Genomic DNA, 9,390 nt, shown 5'->3' on the forward strand with positions numbered 1-9,390 from the left:
CAGACCCCAAGAACTTGGGCTCTGCTCAAGTTAGTAAGCTGGAGCTTCCCCCCACCCCACAAAACTGGCTCCCCCCTACAAAACTGGAGGAAAAACCTGGGTGAGGAGGACAGTAAGAAAATGTGAGGAGCTGCCTGGTCTAATGGAAAAATAAAAGGTCTGCTGTTGGTAAATGTGCTTGGGAAGGCTCCTGTTGGGGAATCTCTGGGCCTTTCTGCCCTGGCTGTTGGGGGGCTGGGGGAGAGGGAGGAAAGAATAAAAGAATTTAATTTGGCAAAAGAGATTGTCTCTCCCAGTACTTTTCTCACCCATCCTCAGCGCCAAAGTTGGACCCCTCATCACCCTCCCAACCCCATTCCTGGCGTTGACCTGGATTCAGTCCTTCGTTCATAATGCACCGTCACCCCCCTCCACCACCACCACCCTTGCTGCCACCACCTCCTTCCTCCTCTCTGCTTGTCTAGGTCCCATGAACCCTTCTAGACCTGACTGGAGTCCCATGACTTCCATGAAGCCTTCTCCCACTCCTTGATTCCTCACTTCTTGGAACCCTTGACATCCTGGAGTTAGTCCCACACATGCTGTTAGCACTTAATTTTTCTCTAATAGTTGCACGAAAGTTAGCTCCGTCTTACCAGCTTGTTGTCATCACTTAGAGAGCACAACCCAGTTGCATCCTGGGATGGGCTCAGTAAGTACAGAATTGATGGACGGGTTCTTGGAAAGATGGCAAGTTCTTCCAACATATGGCCACTGTGGCCATTTTCCAGGGTCTACCAGACCACAGGGTAAATTGGAAGGGGGGTCTTTGGTCTTGAAATTTGGAGATGAGTCTCCAGCAGGAAGAACTGAGCTACTAGATGTATGTATGCTTTTTGGTTGGAGCCCAGCTCCATTCCAGGGTGGCATTGGCTGCCCTTATGTGAGGGCTTGTCAGGAGGTGAGTGGGCAAGATGTTGCCTCAGCATTTTAGGGCCACAGTTTCCTTATCTGGATAAATGGTTTGACTAGGTTATCTCCAACGCCCTACTGCTGTGAACTAAATTGTGTCTGCCCAAAATTCATGTTGAAACCCCAACCCCAATGTGACTCTTTGGAGATAGGGTTTTTGGGAGGTACACGAAACACTGTGGCATAATGGGACATTACTGAACTGGAAAAGGGGAGCCTCCTCTCTGCCATTAACCTCTCTAGGTCTCCATTGTCTCCTGTGAAAAGTATGGATAATAACACCCGTTCTGATAAAAGGCAGGGACTAACCAGATGATTGTTTGAGGGTCCTTCTTACTCAAAGATCCATTAATCTAAGTTATAAGGAGGGAGACTGCAGCCTATCACAGAGAAGAACACTTCTAACCCTAAGTGCCATTTGACAATGGAAAGGGTATCGTGTCAATGGTTGTGTTCCGTAGAAGCTGGGTGACATCCTATGGGGATACACTAGAGGCTAGATGACTTCCAAGGTCCCTTCCAGGACTAAGGGTCTCCTACAAGGCTATGACTCATGCCTCTTTATGCTCCTTGCCCTTTCTTCAGGTGCCAGCAGCCACTTGTAGTCAAATGTGACCCCATATTATGTCTGAGTAGAAAAACAGAACACAGCACAGAGCCAAGTCCAACTGTGAGGTTCTCCAGATTCTCAACCTGATAGTTGTTACCATTTGCCTTTTGAGTGAGGAGGTGGTTTGTGTCTCAGGGCCCGGGACTTCCAGTCACATAAACTTAAAAAGGGTCAGATATCCTGGCAAAGACACCTAGTGAGATGGTGGCTTTGGGGTAAGGATATATGATGGATATGGAGCAAACGGGTCCTGAATCAGATGCTTCTCAAGAGCACCAAGGGGTCCCCTGCCCCTCTTGGGTTCTTTCAGAAATGCCTATGCCTTTTTCATCTCTCCATTAACTGCCCACCTGTCTTCCTCTAGAGTCTCATCTGTGCTGTACTCTAATGGGCATCTTTATGGATCTACAAAATCCTAGCATTTTCCATCTGGAAGGATCCTTTGAGAATATGTAATTCAGTGTTTCCCCAAATGTCAGTCTTTCACACACCACTTTCACAGTTTTTGACAAATACATATGCCAACTGTTCTATTATTTACTCATAGCTTTATTTAAATTGGGACTTTAAAAACCTACACGTTTTTATATTACCAACATAAATGGAAAACCAGCCTTACTTGCATGCATTCAAGATAACCATAATTAGTATTAACCATTAAAATGAAAAAATGTTTCCCCTTGGGGCACCTGGGTGGCTCAGTCTGTTGTGTCAGACTCTTGATTTCAGCTCAGGTCATGATCTCAGGGTCATGAGATTGAGCCTTGCATCAGGTTCCACACTCAGTCAGGAGTCTGCTTGGGATTCTCTCTCTCCCTCTGCTATTCCCCCCTCCCTCCCTTCCTCTCTCTCTCAAATAAATAACTTTAAAAAACCAGGTTTCTTTAAAAAAAATGTTTCCCCTTGTACCCATGTAAAATTATCCCAAGTACCTTACCATGGTATACCCATATCATACTTTTACAAACACGGATCTACTGCAAACCTCTCTCTGAACATTCATTGTGAACATCCATATGGAAACTAAGGCCCAGAGAGGTTTAGGCACTTGTTCAAGTTCAGCAGGTGATGAGTGGCCTGCACTTTTGACTCTCAGAGACTCTTGGTTCATTCTATCTCATGCTTCTTTGGATGAAGCTGATGGGGGTTAAAGAAAGATATTTACCATCTGTATTAGTTTCCCAGGATAGTGGTAACAAAGTACCACAAACTGGGTGTCTTAAAACAATAGGAATTTTTTGATCTCACGGGTTCTGGAGGCCAGAAGTCCAAAATCAAGGTGCTGAGGGGGCCATGTTCCTTCCAAACCCTCCACAGGGAGGATTCTTCCTGCCTCTTTCAAGTGTCTGGTAGCCCTAGATGTTCTTTGGCTTGTGGCACCATAATTCTAATCTCTACCTTTGTCTTTACCTGGTACTCTCCTTGTGTATTTATTTCCGTGTCTTTACGTGTCCATCTTGACATAAGTATAAGGGCCTACTTTACTCTAGTATGATCTCATCTTAACTAATTACATCTGCAATGACCCTATTCCAAATAAGTTCCCATTCTGGGGTACTGGGGGATTAGAACTTCAACATATCTTCTGGGGACAATACAATTTAACCCTTAACCCCATTCCAAAGGGACTTGAATTTCACTGGGGGCATTGAAAGGCCCCCAGAGGGATGCCTGGGTGGCTCAGTTAGTTAAGTGGCTGCCTTCGGCTCAGGTCATAATCCCAGTGTCCTGGGATTAAGCCCTGCATTAAGGGAGTCTGCTTCTGCCTCCCCCTGCTCTTGTGCTCTCGATTGCCCGCTCTCTCTCTCTCCCTCTCAAATAAATAAGTAAAATATTTTTTTAAAAAGTAAAAAAAAGAAAGACCCCCAGATACACAAATAAAATTAAAATGATGGAATTACAGACATTGATAAAATAATAACTTGCACTGGACCTTGTGGTGTGCCAGTATAATCTCCTTTGTTTGATCCTTACTTAGCTCTCTGAAGTAACCAAGTGTGGTAGATTCTTACGGTAATGGTCCCCAATGAGTCATTCTTCCTGTATCTATGTCTTTGTGTAGCCCCTTTGACAATGATTCTGGGCTTGGCCTTATGACTTGCTTCAGCCAATGGAATATTAGTAAATGTGATGCAAACGTAGGCTTCTTAAGCACTTATATATTGGGGTTTTGCCTACTCTTGTTGCTGGGAACTCTTCTACCATGATGCGAAGAAGCCAGGACCTGTCTATGGAGGATGGGACTTCATATCACAGAGACAGGTTGTCTCAGTTGAGGTCCTACACCAACCAGCCTCCAGCTGATCTGCCAGCTGATTGCAGCTACATGAGTGACCCCAGGAAGAACAGGAGAAGAACCACCAACTGAATCCAAACTGATGGCTGACTCACAGAATCATGAGCAAATAAAATGGTTGTTTTAAGCCACTAAGCTTCTGTGTGGTTTGTTACTCAATGATGTGTAATTGACACAGAAGATATTGCTTCTATTTTATAGATGAAGAAACTGACTCTCCAAGGATTTGATTGAATTGCTCATCATGACAAAGACTGGAAAGAAAGAGAAAGCCCCATCCTTCTTTGATGCAAGAACTTAGCAGTTGAACACAGTGCTATGGGCATTTCTGATCTTCGCTGATCAGTAATACATGACCCAGTTTGAGAAATTCTAGAAGAAAGGAATAAAGTATTCTAGGGGCTGAAGTCTGACCAATATAAAGAGACTACAGAGATGAGGCTCTTTTTGTCTAGAAAGTCAAACATGGGTGAAATAGGAGAAGTAAAGTCTGCAAAAACATGGTAGAGAGGTAGACACAGACTAATCTGAAAATCTGAAAACTGGGGAGGAGGAGGACAGCCTCCAAAGCTTGAAAGAGGCAATTTTAGGACAAATGAAGGATAAGGCTTCTTTTCACAGTGAGCATTCAGTTAATAGGACTCGTTACTTTCAAGTGTGGTATAGGTTTAAAATGTAAATGGTCTTATTTACTTATTAATATATACAATCACATTTATTGAGGACATATTATATGGTAGGCACTGTGCTAGGAGATGGGGATTCAGAAATGAATAGTACACAGTCAGCTCACTCATATTCCAGCAGAGAGAGACATGTTGATTACTCAATCCACATATGCTGATTGAGCACTATGTGGGCCAGATCCTGTGCTAGTACAGTAGATAGATTGGTGAGCAAAACAGAAATCACTCCTGCTCTCCTTGAGCCCACAGTTTCTTAAAGAAGGCAGATGTTAGAGAAATAATTAAATTATAACACATGACTAATTAGTCACTAATGAACATGGTGTTGCAAGAGAGAAGTACAGGGAGCTTTAGGAATATACAAAAAGGAGTCATTATGTAGTCTAGGAAGTCATAAAAGATCTCCCTGAGGAATTTAGGTGTAAGCTGACAACAGGAGGCTGAACAGCAGTGAAGTTGGCAAAGAGGGGGGAGGGGGGAAGAACATTCATAGAGGGAACACCGTGTGACAAAGGGTGGAAGAGAGTTATTTGAGGAACTGAAAGATGTCTAGTATGGCTGTGTTGGAGGAAACAATAGGGGTAAGAATGGGCTAGAGTAGGTCCTTTTCTGCTGTGCTCTGCAGTCCCCAGAGGCTGAACACTAAAAACTGCATCACCTGGGCTACATAGCCCTCTGACTTCCAGCTGGGTCTGGGCAACAGAAGCATGAGTAGGAGATCAGAGAACATAGGGGAGAGAAGGCATGATATTTATTCTACTCTCACCCTGCTTGGGTGCTGGGTTCTGGCAATTGCTGTATCTTATAACAACAGTTCCTGTTGGGTGGCCCCACTTCTATGGCCCCAATTTTATTAGTTTTGGTAACACCCTTTGTTCACTCTGCCCATTAAAGCCTAGCAGTCACAATGACTTCCCACTTTTGCTAGTCCCAAGTGCCTTAATCTCCCTTTTTGTTCCTTTAACTTCTGTAAACAGTCTCTTTATTAAACTGTCTTTAAATTCCAGTTGAGGGTGCCTTCTGTTTTCTGCTCAGGAGACTCACTGTAAGGACTTTGGACTTAGTTCTACGGGCAATGAGAAGATGTTTCTGAGATTTCAGCAAAGGAGTGACATGATATTTGCTCTTTAAAGTATCTTGGGGTTTCTGCTTCTAGTAATGACAGAGTAAGATCTTACCAGACTGTCTCTCCTATAAAAATCAACTAAAAATCTGGACAAGTAGCAAAAACTGTAGCTACGTGAGGCAGCAGAGAATCAACAGAAGCAGACAGACTCTTCATGGAAGTACACTCTCAGAGGAAGGGAGTTTTTTTCCAAAGTAAGTTCTCATTTTTGTGGCTTTTCCCCTGGGGACAAGTGCAGTGAGGTGGCAGGGCGTTTGTGGAAAAACTGGAATCTCTCTGGGTTGGGAAACCAGGAAATTGAAGCCAGAGAAATTGTGGCTGCTGAAGAGAGTGGAGGAATCACAGAAGGGAAAGAGCCGAAGAGGATCCCAAATTCTGACTACCCATATCTCTCAGTGGCCCCTCGTACCATACATTCACAGAACAGACTGATAGCAATTCAGTTAAAGAAAAAATATTTGAACAGACACAGGAACACAGGTACTGCTACCCAAGAAACAGTTAGTTGTTCTTATCAGAGGGAAAAAAACAAAAAACAAAAAACCAGAATCAAGAATTTCCATAAACATTTACAATGACCAGGATACAACCCAAATTTATCTGACATACAAAAAGCCATGAATTTGGAACACATTCTTGAGAGAAAACAAAATCTGAAAATGACCCTGAGATGACCCAGATATTAGAACTAGCACACAAGGATTTAAAAATGGCAACTATAGGTGCCTTCTTAGCGCAGTGGGCAGTGCGTCAGTCTCATAAAAATGGCAACTATAACTATCCTCAATGAAGTAAAAGAAAATATGCCCATGATGAATGAAAAGATAGGAAATCTCAGCAGAGAGAGAAAAATGATTTTTTAAAAAACCTAAGTGGTTAGAAAAAGGAAAAAAAATCTAAGTTGAAACTTTAGTACTGAAAAGTACAATATCAGAAATCAATGGACTTAATATCCAGTGAAGATGACAAAGGAAATAGTAAGTGGACTTGAAAATGGAGCAATAGAAATTATCCAAGGTGAAGAACAGAGAGCAAAAAAAAAAAGGGGGCGCCTGGGTGGCTCAGTCATTGGGCATCTGCCTTCGGCTCAGGTCATGATCCCAGGGTCCTGGGATCGAGCCCCTCATCGGGCTCCCTGCTCAGCGGGAAGCCTGCTTCTCCCTCTCCCACTCCCCCTGCTTGTGTTCCCTCTCTTGCTATCTCTCTCTCTGTCAAATAAATAAATAAAATCTTTTAAAAAATAACAAAATAAAAAAAATGCATCATAGTCAAACTGTGGAAAGTCAAAAATAAAGAGTAAATCTTGAAGGCAGCAAAAGAAAAACAGTACATTACATAAAGGGAACAACAATTCAATTTAGGTTTCATTTCCCATTAAAAACCATGGAAGTTGGAAGAGTAGAATATCTTTAAAGTAGAGAAAGAAAAAAACTGTCAACCCAGAATTCACTACAGTGAAAAAGTCCTACAAGAATCAAGGTTAGCTTTCCACATGACTGCTGCTGAGCAGCCATCATGGACACAAGCTGTGTGCAGCCCATCAAGCTGGCCAGGGTTACCAAGGTGATGGGTAGGACCAGCTTGCAGGGACAATGCACACATGTGTTTGGAGTTCATGGATGACGTGAAATGCTCCATCATCTGCAATGTGAAATGCACTATGTGTAAGGCCACATGCTCACCCTATTGGAGTAAGAGCAAGAGGCTCAGAGGCTGAGCTGAACTTGTGGCTGGGTCCTGCATGCCTGGTTGACCACTTGGCCCACAAGGATGATCTGTGATTATTGATAAAGCACTTATATTATTTTTTTTAAAAGGGTCAAGGTTAAATAAAGATATTTTCAAATGAAAGAGAATTCACCATAAGCAAACATGTACTACAAGAAATACTAAAGGAAGGAGCACCTGGGTAGCTCAGTAGGTTAAGCTACTGGCTCTTGGTTTCGGCTCAGGTTGTAATCTCAGGGTTGTGATTTTGGGGTTGTGAGATGGAGTCCTGTGTCAGGCTCCACAATCAGCATGGAGTCTGCTTGAGATTCTCTCCCCCTCTGCCTCTCCCCTCTGCACACACACTCCCTCTCTCAAATAAATAAATCTTAAAAAAAAAAAATACTGGGGCACCTGGGTGTCTCAGCAGGTTGAACAGCTGGCTTTTTGTTTCAGCTCAGGTCATGATCTCAGAGTTCTGGGATCAAACCCCGGGTCTGGGCTCCACACTCAGCAGGGAGTCAGTCTGCTTGTGGATTCTCTCTCCCTCCCTCTGCCCTTCCCCCCAGGTCACACACGTGAGTGCACTCTCTCTCTCAAAAAAATAAATAAATCTTAAAAAAAAAAAGAAATATTAAAGGAAATCTCTTTCTACATATCAACTACAACAGAAAGGATAAGATAGGGTGAAGGAATATGGATCAAGACAGTAATGAGGTTTTTATTTTTTTAAGATTTTATTTATTTATTTGAGAGAGAGAGAGAGAGAGAGCACGTGAGCAGGGGGAGGGGCAAAGGGAGAGGGAGAGGGAGATAATCCCAAGCAGACTCTGCACCAAGTCTGGAGCCCAACCCTACAACCCCAAGATCATGACCTGAGCTGAAACCGTGAATTGGTCGCCTAACTGATTGAGCCACCTAAGTGCCCCTTGCAAGGTTTTTATAATTTGTGTGAAATAGAGCCATGTTTACTACAAGCATTTTGTAAAAAATTAGGGATGTGTATTGTAATTCTTAGGGCAACCACTAAAAATAATGCAAAGAAGAAAAGCTAAAAAGCCAACGGGAAAATTAAACTTAAATCTTAAGAAAAAGTTGAAACAATAAAAAAATAGGAATGGAGGAACAGTAGAACAAAAGAAAACAAAAACAAAAACAAAAATATAAAAAACAAATCTAAATGGCAGCTCCAAATCCAACCATACCAATAATTACATTAAATACTAATGGATTAAAATACTTCATTTAAAAGATAGAGATTGTCTTATTGAAGAAAACAAGATCCAACTATATGTTGTCTACAAGAGACACAATATAAAGACACAGACATGTTGAAAGTAAATAGATGAAAAAAAATACAATGTGAACACTAAGTATAGGAAAGCTGAAGTGGCTATATTAATATCAGAAAAAGGAGACTTCAAGACAAAGAGTATTACTAGAGCCAAAGGGAAACATTTCACAATGATAAAATGGGTCATTTCACCATGACTTTACTTGCAAATATGTATATGCCTAATAACAAAGCTTCAAAATATATGAAACAAAATTGATGGAATTAAAGAGACAATTCCACAATCATTCGTGATTTTATCATCTCTCCCCAGCAATTGATAAAATGAGACCCCCCCAAAAAAAAAATCAACAAAAAACTGATTTTGAACAACAGTGTCAATCACTTTGGCTGAATTGTTATTTATAGACTATGATACCTGAATGATGACAAAACACACATTTTTTTTTTCAAGGGCACATGGTGTGTTTACCAGGATAGATCATAAGCTGGGCCATAAAGCAAGTCTTAAATTTAAAAAGATTGACATCATAGCTTTTTGGCTTTTGGCTGGGAGGAGGTGAGGGTGCAACTGTCTTCGGTTCTCCCAAATCTGGGTTCATCTAACACTAGCCGCCTCCACCATGCCACCTAAGTTCAACCCCAACCAGATCAAAATCATATACCTGAGGTGCACTCGTAGGGAAGTGAGTGCCATGTCTACCCTGGCCCCCAACATCA

At 42.2% G+C, this 9,390-nt stretch overlaps 1 pseudogene; it reads left to right on the forward strand.

Annotated features, from left to right (window-relative positions):
• The first annotated feature begins 7,184 nt into the window (after positions 1-7,184).
• Positions 7,185-7,391, forward strand: LOC115937183 (small ribosomal subunit protein eS28 pseudogene; annotated as a pseudogene).
• Positions 7,392-9,390: the final 1,999 nt, after the last annotated feature.

This window comes from Leptonychotes weddellii, chromosome 2 (genome assembly GCF_054177405.1).
Source record: "Leptonychotes weddellii isolate Sample4059 chromosome 2, ASM5417740v2, whole genome shotgun sequence".
Classification (NCBI taxonomy): domain Eukaryota; kingdom Metazoa; phylum Chordata; class Mammalia; order Carnivora; family Phocidae; genus Leptonychotes; species Leptonychotes weddellii.